Below are 14505 nucleotides of genomic sequence, written 5' to 3'. Positions count from 1 at the left end.
CAGAAATGGCTTATTTGAAGGCCCCATTCTGTCTTCATGCTCTCATCTTAACTGCTTCCTCTCTGTTTAGATTCTAAGCTTAAACCCATGTGCAGCTAACTTGGCAGGTAAAGGTGGGTCCCCAAATTCCTTTGCTTTTTTGTACTCCAGTTTCTCTGGGTTGAAATGGAAATAACAATCCACCTTTCCTGACAAGTCCTGACAAGTTATTTCAGGTATAATCCTGCATGGGAGCTAAGGGTGAGAGAGAGAAGAATGAGGTGAATTAGATGACCTTTAGAACCACTTCTAATAATGTAACTCAGTCATCTGATGGCTTTTGTAGTTGCTGTCAATTGAGGTTGACACCAGGGGTCAAGCAGACTCTGTGAGCTAGGCTAAAGTTGGATCACTTTTGGAGCTAGGGAGAGGAAAGAACATCATTATAGATCCTACCAGAGCCTTCTACTGTTCCCTTTCATTATCATGCCAATTATTCAGAAGAGAAGCCAGAAACCATTTCATTAAAAATCATGTCACATCCTTCCAAGCAAGGGGTTCCTTCCAAACCAGCCTGATTTGGAATGGTGTTCCCAGTCTAGGGCCCTAACCTGGAGCAGTTTGCTGACAAGTAGATATCCATTCCACAGTGTCAGAGAGTTTCCCTTCCTGTCTTTTACTTTCACATGTATATAGCCAAGGTCTGATATTGGCTTCTGTACTTGAAACCATGTGACTTTATTGTCCTTAAATATGGTATTAATTTTCCCCAGAGGAAAAAAAGTGACTAATAAAATCAGGCACTTAAGGTAACAAGGACAGTTTTGCCTTAGGGTAAAGCATAAGGCTTTGATTTTTCTCAGAATTCTCAACCTGATTCTGAGGTCAGCAGCAACTAGTCTGGAGGAAGTACAAATATATCAGGTGAAGCCTTTAGCCCAGGACCTGGAGCAAGAAGCATCCACTAGTTCAAGAACACAGTGGCTTTAAGTGATATTTATTTTGGAGGTCTTTTCAACAATGTGGCTGTAATCTTCATAGTGACCAGATTGAACAAACCACCTTTGAGTGGTAACTTCAAGAGGGCAAAAGTAATATTGGGGTTTTGGGGGGATGCAGAGGTATCAAGGGAAGCTCTAGAAGAATGATAAGACTTTCTGTTTTGTTGGTCCTTTCCTTGCCTACAGCTTGTGAAGAATCACTGTTTACAAGGGCAAAGGGGAATATTAGGAAGGCCTCTACCTGAACATCAACCTCTTTAGGACCAGATATTTCACTATTAATGTTAACAATTTACTTCTTTGGTTTAAACAATGTGAATTCCCTGAGATGTCTCTGGAAAAAAATATATTCACTCTTTGACACCATAAATCCTAAGAAAGGTAGAAAAGGGTGGCCAAGAGGGAGGATTGTCCTTTGGAATGTGAAATACTTGCTTTAAGTGAACCAAAGACTTAAAGTGGGTGTGACCTAATAGATCATTTAATTTACCTTGAAACTTAACAATAATAAACAGGCTAACAATTAAAATAAGGTTGAGGGTCTTACTGGAAACAGAGATAGGCTCTAGGTTGTTTACAGGGTTTGAACCAGAAAAATATTTTAATTTTTAGGGGCTTTGGTATACAAACTTAAAGGTAAGAGACAAGATAGCACCAAGAAAAATGAAGGGACACAGGCAAAACTAGGCCAGTGTATATGGGGCAACAGTGTGTTGAGGTCTAATATTTGAAGAGAATTTGTAATGAATTTCAAGGGAGCAGAGAACTCTTTTGAATGGCCAGATAGCTACAAGATGATTTTCTTTAGTTTAGATCTCTCAGGCTAATTGAAATTGAATATTTCTATTAAAGGAAATACCTAGTAGACCTTAGACCTAGTTATACCCCCACTCAAATAAAGGTATAGGTCAGAATGGTGGAAAATAGCTATGCTTTTCTCTATTTTGAATATAAAATATAGAATTTATACTTTCAAAGTTTGTTATGGAACTATTTTGAATGTTACAAGATACAATAAGCCCTCTTGGGGAAAAAAATGGCAAAATTGTAGCAGCAAGCTCTATGCCTATTAATTTTACTTCCCTTACCTTAAGTCCTATCATGCAGTGTTAGAGCATTATTTAGGGGAAAATGGAAAGGAAGAAATGGAATTTTCAAAAGAGTATTTGCAGAGTTATTCTCTTTTACAATCTGCATTTTTTTTAATTTTTTATTTTTTATAAACATATATTTTTATCCCCAGGGGTACAGGTCTGTGAATCGCCAGGTTTACGGACTTCACAGCGCTCACCAAAGCACATACCCTCCCCAATGTCCATACAATCTGCATTTTTTTGTTTTATTTTTAGTTTTAAAAGGATAATCTATGCACATGGTAAACATGTACACAGTAATACATGCACACAGTTAACCTCACTAGAGGAAAACATTATTCAAAATTTCTAAGCATATATATGCATATTATTATAATTTTAGATGTTATAAAAACTTCTGTGAAGTTTCTTTCTGTCAGGTTTGCTTCAAAGCAACACCTGATTTCCACAGCATGGTCCAAACTATAAAGCCAAAACTATCTGCAAAGATTCAACCAAGCAACAGTCTCTACTTTAATGTACATACCCAGGACCCACAGTAGAGTAGCAGAGTGAGAATAAATCCTGGGAAAACAATGTGTACTTCTTTTAGGGAAATGGGGATATTAATACCTATCTCACAGGATTGTTATAATTCCTGAAAAAAAAATGTACACAAAGTGCTTAAACATTGCCTGGTATAGAGTAAATACTTTGTAAGTGTTAGCTGCTGTCATTTGAATTGTTATTTGCCACTGTTACTTGGATAGGATAGCTTGGGCCTTCTTGAAGCTATTCCCTATTTTCTCTGAGTTTTCTTCTTAAGTACCTCCAAAGTTGGGAGCCTCTATTTTGTTACTATTCTTCCTCTGGGATACCTCTCCCACCAGGATATAAACTCTGGAGCCAACTGATAAACAAAACTATACCTGAAAATCTGTCCTGGACACAAGGAAATCTTAGTCTCACTACCTGATGCTTCTTTCATGGTCTCAAGGAGATAAACTTTTATATGTTATAGTTCACTACTGTTCTTATAAAGACCATGGAAAGGCATGGACAGATTGGCAGCTCGCCACACTTTCTGGGGAATTACTCAGCCCAGAACATATTGTTTCCATCTCCTTTATGTGATTCAGTCCCTCTTCATCCCTACACCACTCAGTGCTTCTGAGGAGCTGCATGTTACTGGCTAGCCACAAATATCATACTGGTCTGGTTTGCCCTGCAGACTAGACCTTTAATAAGCTGGTGCTGCTGGGACAGGTTGGACTCCACAGTCACAGGTCAAACATCTGAATCTACCATCTCATTCCCTTAGAAGCTCTTTGAGGAGGGAAAGCCAATTACATAATGTTTAGCACAACTTCTATCACTTATCTCCTTATCTGTAAGGGTAGGTGAATGAACAAGTGAAACACTAGCTTTCTCCTACTTGTTAGTCTCAACAGTGGCCTCTGCCTACTTCATGGTTTCTTCCAAACATTAATTGTATATTTGGCTCCTGATACAAGTCTTTGTATCATCAAGGAGGGACTTAAACATCCATGAAGATAAACCTTAGAGTACCACTTTCTCGGCTCAATTCCAGTAACCTTTCCCTGCATTTCAGTTGTCTACAACCAATGGTAAGAAGTCTACAAGGATCTTTTTACCTTCAAAACCACTCTACCTCTAAAATCTTATATCCATATATTCCACTCTCTAGATACATTTTCCCATTAAGGACTTTTTACTTCCTCATTCTTACTACTCCTATTATTTGGTCTCCTCCCAACTTACCAGTCCACTGCAGCCTAATTTTCTTCCGTGACTAGCATGGACACAAAAACCATTATTTTATCCACTATCTTCCATTCTCTTGACTTACCATATTTTGACCTAGTATCACCCCAAAATTCTCTTGCTTCAGAAAAATTCTCAGTGCCACACAATGATTCTTCCAAGAATTCCTGGTCAGGTTTATCTCCCATCACTTCCTATAACCTCAGTGATCTCTTTTCATCAATTACTGCCTTTATTTCTTAATCTTTACTCTTTCCCTCTCTGCTGTTTCTTTCTTCTCTATGCAAAAAATATGTTCAAATCTCTCATTATTTAAAAAACAATCCCTGAACCCTGTCTCTCTGTTTCCTGCCCTCTGTCTCCTTTTCTTCTTAACCAAACTGTGTCTCAAAAGAACAGTCTACATTCGGTGTCTTCACTTCCTCTGTCCATATTTACTCCTCAACACACTATAATCTGGTTGTTTCTGGAGTAGGTCCCCTCCTACCCTTGTTTGTACCTCTGTCTTGAACTCATCACTTTATTGTAACCACTACTAAACCTAAGCACCTGAAAAGGCAAGACCTTGTCTAACTTATCTGTGTGGTCCCAGAGCCTAGCACAGTGCTTGATTGATAGGAGGTGCTCAATAAACGAATTATGTCACAAACACTTACTGAACACCTACTAGGAACCAAGCACTGTAGCGGTTCTGTCAGAATCCACTACACTTGGACTCTCTTAATCCAGCACCAGAATTATATGCAAGCATCCTTATTCTTACAGAAACTTTCTTTCTTTAGTGAATATCAAGTCAGTACATTCAATTAACCACACAACCCTTGCTGTATGCTGTGCCTTACTCGTAGTAATCATTTAACATTTGTCGAAGGAATGCCTGATAGATCTCAGCAGACCCAAGAGCTGCTATTGTAAATGGCTACAGAGGGGCCTGTCTGGGATCTGGTTCCTCACAGACAGCATTTTGTTTTTTTTAAGCACCATTTCTAAACAGTTTCCTAGAAACACATACATTTGCAACTCTATCTCAATATTGCTGATACGTAGTGTAAGCTAACAGCCTGTTTACAAACCCTCCTTTTCCCTTTATCTTCAACTTCTCTCCAAGCTTCTTCCCCTCTACCTATAAACAGGTACAAAAGTCACTCATAGCCACAAATAAATAACCTAAACTAAAAACCCTCTCTTAACCCCAAAGTCCCATTTTACCCAATACCCTTCCTTTCTCGACTAATCTTTACAAAAGTAGTCAATACTTATTAGCTCAAATTTCCTTTTTCCCACTGGCGTCCACATCAAGTGGGAAGAAAGGATAGGATATGGGATTGTCAGAGAAAAGCTTCACGGACAACAGGACACAGGGGAAACTCTGAGATTAATGTACAGGAGATGTAAATGTATTGTGGCTGTAAGACATTTTTTTTCCTATTTTATCTTTAATCTATTTTATAATGTTTCTTTTTTAAGCACATAACTTATATATATGACACACAGTTCAAAGTGTACAAAAAATACAGGGTGAAAAGTATTTTTCCCACTTCCACCCATGTCCCCTCTTTGCAGGCAAAATCACTGTCAAAAGTTTCTTGTGTATCATTCCAGAGATAATCTATGCATTTACAGATATTTACATAGAGTCTCTATGCACAGTGGTAAAAAACAATAGGAATTGCCAAGAGACGGGTGAACTGATAAGTATAAGAGGAGATGTGGAAGAATTAGGAAATATCATCTTCCCTCCAAAACACTCTTCCTCTTCAGTACCCACCTCCATTAATAATATTTCCACCCTCCCAAGTTGCCAAAGCTCAAAGCTTCTGAGCATCTCTCGTTGGTACAATGGTCTACAGTTTATAGAGCATTGTCATAGCCCCTATTTCATCTAACTTTATGGCATAACATTGTGAACTGAGCGGTGTTATCTGCACATTACAGTTAAGTTGATTAATAATTTCTCTATCCTTCCTACTGCTACATTCAATTTTATTTCCAAAATGTAAATTGCATATATCCATTTCTCACTACCTCCACTATTTTACCCTTCTTTAGACCTTCATTACTTGTCATTTGTAAAATTGGAATAATTGCCTACTTTATGGGGTTGTTAAATGGACTCATTAAAATTAAGTAAGAACTTTAACACTACAACAAATCTTTGTCCTCAAAAAAAATATCTGTTCCTTTCTCCTTTTCACCCCCAAATCTCCCCAACTTTAATCCATTCTCCACATTACATACCTGATTCATCAAAATGATGTAGAATTCTTGATTTTTTTTCTATGTCCATCCTCTATTGATTCCAACATCAGGGCATCAGAATATGACAACGCACCTGGAATCTGAGGGAAAGCACTAGAAAATTCTGGGTGCAGTTATATCAAAGGAAAATCATTCTCATTGACTCACAAAGGCATGCTTTTACAATCTGTGGTAGCATCATTGGCATTTAGAAGCTAAGAAGGTCAAGGTCTGCCCTGCATTTTCTACCTAGAAAAATCCTGCATATCTTTTATTACTCAGTTCAAATGTCACCTTCTTGAAGTCTTCTAAGATCCTGCTCACGTTACCTCTTTACCCAAATCTGAATGAATCTTTCTTTTCTCTGCATTACCAAAAGTGGAGGGAGGGAAAGAGAGAAAGAGGGAGAGAAACAGAAAGAGGGAAAGGAAGTGAAAGAGAGGGAGAGAAAGGAAGAGGGAGAGGGGAAAGGGAAGGAGAAGAGAGGGAGATGGGGAAAATAGATGTGTTCGATTGGCTTAGTTCAGGCAGAGTTATGTTCCTGTGAGACATAGTCACAACATTTTTGTCAATAAATCAATACATACATTGTTTATATGGGTTTCTCTTTAGAGACAACATTATTTAACACGCATTGTTGATTCATTAACATTGAACTCACAGCCGATAGCACTGTAACTTATGCCTGAACTAAGCTAATCGAACATATGTGTTTTCTCTGTAAGGCATATCACAGACTTCTTGTGCTCAAGAACATTACGCAGCACTTTAGCATCACACTTGGGGGACATTATAAACAGCAAAATCACCAAGAAAAATGGGGCCTGGGTGGTTCAGTCAGTTAAGCATTTGCCTTCGGTTCAGGTCATAATTCTAGGGTCCTGGGATTAAGCTCTACGAATGGCTCCCTGCTCAGCAAGGAGCCTGCTTCTCCCTTCCCTACCATGCTCTCTCTTTCTATCTCTCTCTTTCTCACGTGCGTGCGTGCACTCTTAAATAAAATCTTTTTAAAAAATTGCCAAGAAAAGAAAATGTGAAAAACATGGCACTAAATTGACTGAAAATACACTTATTTACAGCATGAGAGCTAAAAGAAAAAGACAAGAGAATCATCTTGTTGGACCTCGGCGAGGAATGTGCACATCAGGTAATTCAAATGTTGCCACTGTGTATATCTACAAATGACCAAAAAAACACCACAGGTATTGATTTCAGGATTACAAATAAATTTTAGTGACTAGATGAATAGGATCCACAAATGAGTATCAACTGCAATTGTCGTATTTGTTGCAGTTTTTCAGTTTAGCATCTGTACTTCATATTTTTCATGTTTTATATTTACAGAGATTTTCATTTCTATATAGAAAAATATATAAACCTTTCCTTCATGACACCATATATTACTTTAAGCATATGCAAAGAGGAAATAATTTATTCACCTACATTTCCTTCTATTTTTTAAATCTTCAATATTTTGCATAAAACTGTTTAATATACCTGACATTTGGTTTTTTTGATGGTGTATTAAATTAGAGTAGGGGGAGGTAAGAAGTCACTAATCACCAATCAATGAACCTTACCTTTTGAGCCCTCTGTCATTCTGGCTCACAATGATGTGCCCTTCTAAATACTGGTAAGCCAGTTCCAGAGTACCTAAGAAGCTTTTTTAAAAAAAATGAAAAAGCAAGGGAAAAAAGTTTTATCTTTTCCACTAAATCCAAGTGTTGGTTATTAGGAAATTAAATGGGGCTGGTAATATCCCACAACAACTTCATGCCTGCATTTAGCAGTGAGGCAAGAGCGGGTAGGGAGCTAGAAGCTACATCAATGCCAAGGACTAGAGTGGTTCAAATGCAATTCCCTCTATGCCATAGGACCATATTTCTCAAGGTACTGTCAAGGACAACCTCAATCAGAGTCACCAAAAATGTATAGTGAATAAAATGAATAAGTTAAGGGTTTTGTACTTAACTCCATACCATCCCAGGAATACTATGTTCAGAACACCACACCTCAAGACTGATAAAACCAAAACATAATATGTCCTCAAAAGGACAGTTTGGCTGATGTAGAGGCTAGAATTCAAGACATTCAGAAATATCTTTGATCTAGGGATGCCATGCCTAGAGAATTGAATAATTGGGATTACATAACTGTCAACTTCAAATAGCTAAAGAGTCATCATGTGGAAGAAATCCTTCTGCTAGACAATGCCATCCATGCATGTGGCTTTATGTACCTTCCCTTTGGCTGTTGATTCTCAAATCTGTATCTGAAGATCCAGTCATTCCCCTGAGCTTCAGCCTTCCCTTAATCTCTCTACCTGGATTTTTCACAAGAACCTCAAACTCCACATGTTTAAAATAGAACTATTATTATTCCTATCTTCAAAGATAATGAATCTGAGTCTCAAAAAAACTAAAGAACGTCCCATGGGTTCCAGTAAAGGAATTAAATCTAATCTTTCTGATTCTAAACTAATGCTCTTTTAACTTATATGATGCTGATTTCTATAATATGGTGGGGGGAGGTGTAGAAACCAGAACATTACACATCCATATTGTAGTTCTGAAATAGAGTAGGACATTTCACAGGGGAGTTGGTCCTTTCTGAAAAACAAATCAGCTCTAAGAAGCTCTAGTCCTAAATTTGCTAAATTACATTTTTAAAAATAACTTCCTTGGCAATATCAGGAGCAAATTCATTAAGTGGAACAGGTTTGAAAAGTCCTTCTCCTCTCTCGAGCACAGTCTTCTGTTTTTCAAAATAGATAGCTTTATCTGGACTTTGAAGATCTTTATATCCTTTGACAGCTGTGCCATTCTGTTCCGTATAAGGTACAGACATTATGAATAAATAGTCATGCCATTTAGCCTGTGTAATAGCTCAGTTGCATTCCAACACCATCCTCCTCCAGGATCTGCTGGACTAGAGGCTGATCATATATCTTTATGATATTCTCATCTACTCCAGGCACCCAGCCCATCATGACATGCTTGTCCACACAGTTTTGACTTGCCTCTGGCAATACCAACTCTTCACTCAACTGGAGAAGTGTTCAGGTAACAAGTAGAAATTCTGTCACATCTTTCCCTGCACAGAGCTCTGATATGCTCCCCCAAAGTCACTTACTAGCTGCATGAACCTGGGCAAGTCACTTAAACTTTCTGAACCTCCTTTTTCTCATTTGTAAAAGAGATGCTAATTATATATAATTCACCTGATTGTTGTGAAAATTAAGAAATAATACAGGTAAAATCACCAGGCAGGCGTGTATACAGTGCTTAGTAAGTGCTTTTATGCCTTCAGTATCATCCTTGGCTGAGCCACACCAGCTAACCCCAGGGTTTTCTTGGATTAAAAGATTATCATCAGGGTTACCCTATACCTCTCCTTTCTGATCACCACCCCCTCCAACAACCAGACAACATTCAAGAAATGCTCAATGAAAATTCTCTCAATCCACTGAACTGTAGCAATAAGACTATGTTTGAGGCTTTGTAACAAATCTCAAATCCCTAACAAGTAGTCAGCTAGTCTCTGCTTAAATATTCCCTACGATAGGGAATTCATTCCCTTCCAACACAACCCATTTTATCTTCAGACAGCTCTGCCGTAACTTCCACCTAACAATCTTAATTCTGTCCCTTGGGGTCACAATTGTGCAGATAAAATTCTCTTTCTTATGACAGCCTTGCAGATAATGGAAGATAGCAATCATGTCCCACTTCACCCTTCAAGCTTCTTTTCTTAACCTCTATTTTGTTTTTGTCCCTTTTTAAAAGATAGCTGCCACTACTAACACAATACTTGAGGTGTAGTTCATACAAACCTAGAGAAGAGTGGAATAATTACCTCCTTCATTGTAGACTCTCTACTACTATTAATGCAGACTGAGTATGCATTAACTTTTCTGGCAGCCATATTAAATTTAACCCATCCTATGGAATATTTTTTAAATTTTATTAAATTTGTGCAAGATGTCATATTTACTCTTATCAAATTAATTTTGCTTTTTTGAACCATTGTTACAGTCTAATAAATATTTCTTGAATTCCTGGTTCTGGTATCCAGTATATATACTACCCCCACCCCACTCCAGTTGTCTCTTAAAAATCTGATGAGCATACTATTCTACTTCTCCATCCAATTGTTAATTAAAATGCTAAAACCAAGATAGAACCCGGTACAAAGTCCTACAGCTCACCAAAGGATCTCCCTTTGCAATATTGAAGCTCAACCTTTTTCCTCTCTTCAACACACCTTAGGGCCCTTCCTTTCACTCTTCCACAATAATCACAGTAACTCACAAAACATCTAAAATACCCAAGGAGGGGTAGGCCTTCTGTAGTACTTCTAAGGAAAGTACTATAATGGGGGAAATGCCTACATGGTTTCAAAAAACTTTCATTGAGGTGATTCTACTAAACCCCTCAGAAAATGTGCCTTCATCCTCCCTTTCATTCCACACACACTTCTCAAGAATTTCTGCTGCACATAAGGAATAACATGGAGGACATTAGAAGAAGGAAAGGAAAAGTGAATTGGGGGGGAAGCAGAAGAGGAGATGAACCACGACAGACTGCAGGACACTGATAAAAAAAACTGATGGCTTTGGAAGGTGGGGGGGTGGGGGATATGTGAGCCTGATGGTGGGTATTAAGGAGGGCACGGATTGCATGGAGCACTGGGCGTGGTGTATAAACAATGGATCTTGGAATACTGAAAAAATAAAATTAAGTTAAAAAAATTAAAATAAAAAAAATAATCCTATGCTATGGAGCAGGAAAAAAATTTCTGCTCCAGAGAAACTTAGAATTAATTATTAGTGTCCTTTGTAAATGGTTTTTCCATCTGTATGATGAAGCTAATTACACATAGATCATAAGGCTTTTTTCAGGATGAAATGATTAATGCATAAAGTACTTAACAAAATGCTTGGTACATAGTTAAGTGCTCAGTGAATAGTATACTTTAAAAAAATCTTTCAGAGTCCAACTAAAGGAACAATGTCACAGCTCTAGTTTTCTCCATCTTGTTAGCCAGGATGTCATAAAAATAAAAATCTTTATTATACACCTTGCACTAATACAGGTACACTAACTGTAACTATCAAACACTTGCATCTATTAGTCAACCTTATTTTAAAAAGGCCACATTTCCAAGCTCACAAATCTGTATGCAGAACACAGCTCCTTTTTTTTGTTTTGATATTTTTTTCTTAAAATTTGTTTTTTTTCCCCAATCTTGAAAATTTTATTTATTTTTTAAATTTTTTTCCAATTTATTTATTTTCAGAAAAACATTATTCATTATTTTTTCACCACACCCACAGCTCCTTAATGGAGCCATTATGGCCAAAAATATATTAAAATCTAATGTTGGTTTTCTCCAGCTCAAGCTCTGCTGCCTTATTTGGCTCCCATCCCCATCACCTATGAATGGCAGAATCAGGATTTCCATATTCATAAAGGTCTACATTATTGTCCTTCCTGTTGCTCCTTTACCTGATCCTGCTGTTTTCAAGGAGGATGACAGTATCCAAGGGAAGTAATCCAGGTTTGTCTTGTAATAAATAATTTCAAGATGTTTATGGCTCTCATGGTTCATCTCCCCTTCCAATTTACCCAAAAGCACATACCCTCCCCAATGTCCATAACCCTACCCCCCTTCTTCCAACCCCCCTCCCCCCAGCAACCCACAGTTTGTTTCGTGAGATTAAGAGTCACTTATGGTTTGTCTCCCTCCTCTGAAAAACAATCTGAGGGGTTTGAAGTGGCAGGGGGGGGGGTGGGGGTAGGAGGTTGGGGTACCAGGTGATGGGTATTATAGTGGGCACAGCTTGCATGGAGCACTGGGTGTGGTGAAAAAATAATGAATACTGTTTTTCTGAAAATAAATAAATTGGAAAAAAAAATTAGAATACTTCTAAAAAAAAAAAAAGATGTTTATGGCTGAAGGACAGTTTGTTACACCCTACCCTGTTTACACTAGTCCATACCTATCACCTATATCTCTGACATGATTCTTCCAACTCTTATCCACCACCTGCGTCACCACAATTTATGATGGTGCATACCACATCTCAGGGCTTCTAGTGGCCACAGGTCCAGGATGAAATAGGAACTGAATCTGGATCCAGATCTCTATGAATCTGAAACACAAGGAGCCATTTTATGCTATGGATTTTCTGAGTGTCACTTAATAATAAAAAATTATTATAAAAATAATAATTTCTGACATCTATTATATTTTTAGTTTAGCTTCATTTGGGTTTAACATTGTTGAAAGGCTTTTTTAAAAACTGTCTTTATCGGGGCACCTGGGTGGCTCAGTTGGTTAAGTGGCTGCCTTGGGGTCCTGGGATTGAGCCCCAAATAGGGCTCCCTGCTCAGCAGAGAGTCTGCTTCTCACTCTTCCTCTGCCTGCTGCTCTGCTTACTTGTGCTTCCTATCTTTCTGTCAAATAAATAAATAAAATCTTTTTTAAAAATTAAAAATAAATAAATGTCTTTATCAAGCTAAATTGTGTATTATTTTCCCCACATATACACAAAAATAATCCATCATACAATTTAGTTTATTCATACAATGTTGAATGGCAGTTACTTTGCTCCAAAAGGCATTATACTCTAAGGTTATTTTTCTTTTAGGACAGATGATATTAACTTTATTTCACAAATGAGGAAAGTAAGTCTTTGGGAGGTTAAATAATTTGCTCACGGCCCATGTAGCAAATAGCAGAAACAGGATTTAAAGCCTGGGTCTTCTGAATCCAAATCTTTTGATTTTTTTTTTCTACCTTGACATTTGGAAGTGCCATTCAACTGTCTTGACAAAAATGGCCCCCTTTCTTCCAAGTCAAAAAATAGGCAGTGGCTAATTAAATCCATTTTCCTAAAAGACATCTTTCAAATTACAGGATCCTAAGCCAAATTCTTTCATAAAAGGATCAATTTCCCTCCCAGTCAGCAAAGTTCTTATGCCATTCTAAGAATACTTCCTTTTTTAACCTGTAAATAGCCACAAAGCCTCATCTATCTGCAAAAAAGATGTTGAGACATCCTGCACCAAACCAGAGCCTCAGCCCCACCCTCAATCTTGCAGCGTTCTGTCACTCATCATCAAAGCCTCTGGCCTTTGCCAACTGTCCCTCTGCAGAAATTTTGCTCAAATTAGAAATGCTACAATCTATAAAAATTCCATTTTCCAGACTCCATTTCTTTCAATATCTACTACAGTCCTAGTAAAGGACAGGACAACCACCGGGAAAAATCCAGAAAATGCAGGCCAATTTTTACTTCAGTCAATAATAAGATGATAGATAACCAATCCCACAGGAGAAAGATTAAATACTGTCCTCAACTTGCCACCTTCTTTTACACACATCTCTGAAAAATTGCAAGGTATGATCTTCAACTCAATTCTAATTAACTGAGTTATGCACTTAATGATGATTAGTTTTTTTTCTTCAAGGTTTACCAATCCCTTCTTCTAAACTAAATAACATCCCTAAACAGCTAAAAAGCATCATGACCATCCACAGTTAAAGGGGTGGAAATGTTGTCATTTGTGGTTTGGGACTCTAATAATTGCAACTTGAGATGAGGCCAAACACAAAGAATAGCAGAACCAGGTATCACTGGGGCCACATATAACCCAGTCTCAGCTCCAGCTGGATCGGACTGCTAGATGGTATCAGCTTCCATACTGCTTCCCAGACATACAAAGGCAGAGCCCAAAATCCTGCACTACCTCCTCAAAATGGCCTCTCACCTTTCAAAAAAAAAAAAAATAGGTTTGGGTGCAACTAATCTCTTTTGAGCTTCCCTCAACCAACTCTGGCTCCTACATTTTACTCTCTCATTTCATCTATTTTCTTTCCTAGTTTTCAGCCCAGTTTCAACTTTTGTAAGTACCTGATTCCTTGCTTTGGCTCAAATCAGCATCGTCTTCAGCCGTCTTCCTGAGTTTACCGACCTCAGGCTCCAGCTCTGCAGAATTATATTAAACTGGTCAAAATAGATTAGAACTGGTCAGAACTGATTTTTCCGTGTGAGAAAAGGTTTGAACTGGTCATGAGCAAGTTCTGACCACTTTAAACCCATTTGGGCCAGTTTTACGTTGCTAGTGTAAGAACGAGCCACTGAAGGGATCAATTTGAATCAGGAATGAGATGAAGCAGCTTCAATCTGCTTTGAAGACCAGTGTGGGATACAAAAAGAACCTGATGCTAAGGACCATACCATTTGTGGTGGCGATGTTAGAGGGGGAATCAGAGAGGACCTAATACTTTGTGAGGCAGGATCAAACCACTGTTAGACCCCGGGGGAGGAGCTAAAAGAAACTGATGCTCAATGACGTAGGATCAAATTATTGGTGTAAGACAGAAGAGGAAAAGATGCTGATGTTCCCCAGACAGAATCAAAC

The 14505-nt window shown here is 38.0% G+C and overlaps 2 long non-coding RNA genes across 2 annotated transcripts in view; both read right to left on the bottom strand.

Moving 5' to 3' along the window:
* The window catches only part of LOC122897060, a 67260-nt gene extending 61101 nt beyond the window's left edge, over nucleotides 1-6159 (bottom strand). Inside the window, exon 1 of the long non-coding RNA XR_006382464.1 lies at nucleotides 6077-6159. This is a non-coding gene — a long non-coding RNA (uncharacterized LOC122897060). The remainder of the gene's footprint in view (nucleotides 1-6076) is intronic.
* A 1498-nt stretch (nucleotides 6160-7657) lies between these two features.
* LOC122897058 lies at nucleotides 7658-14060 on the bottom strand. The gene is made up of 3 exons (XR_006382463.1): nucleotides 13995-14060; nucleotides 12156-12230; nucleotides 7658-7737 (listed from the first exon to the last, which is right to left on the bottom strand). It is a non-coding gene; the product is annotated as an uncharacterized LOC122897058 (long non-coding RNA).
* Between the last annotated feature and the right edge of the window lie 445 nt (nucleotides 14061-14505).

The sequence above is a fragment of the Neovison vison genome, chromosome X (genome assembly GCF_020171115.1).
Source record: "Neovison vison isolate M4711 chromosome X, ASM_NN_V1, whole genome shotgun sequence".
Classification (NCBI taxonomy): Eukaryota; Metazoa; Chordata; class Mammalia; order Carnivora; family Mustelidae; genus Neogale; species Neogale vison.
The sequence above is the reverse complement of the archived record's forward strand: the minus strand, read 5'-3'. Positions and strand labels throughout refer to the sequence as shown.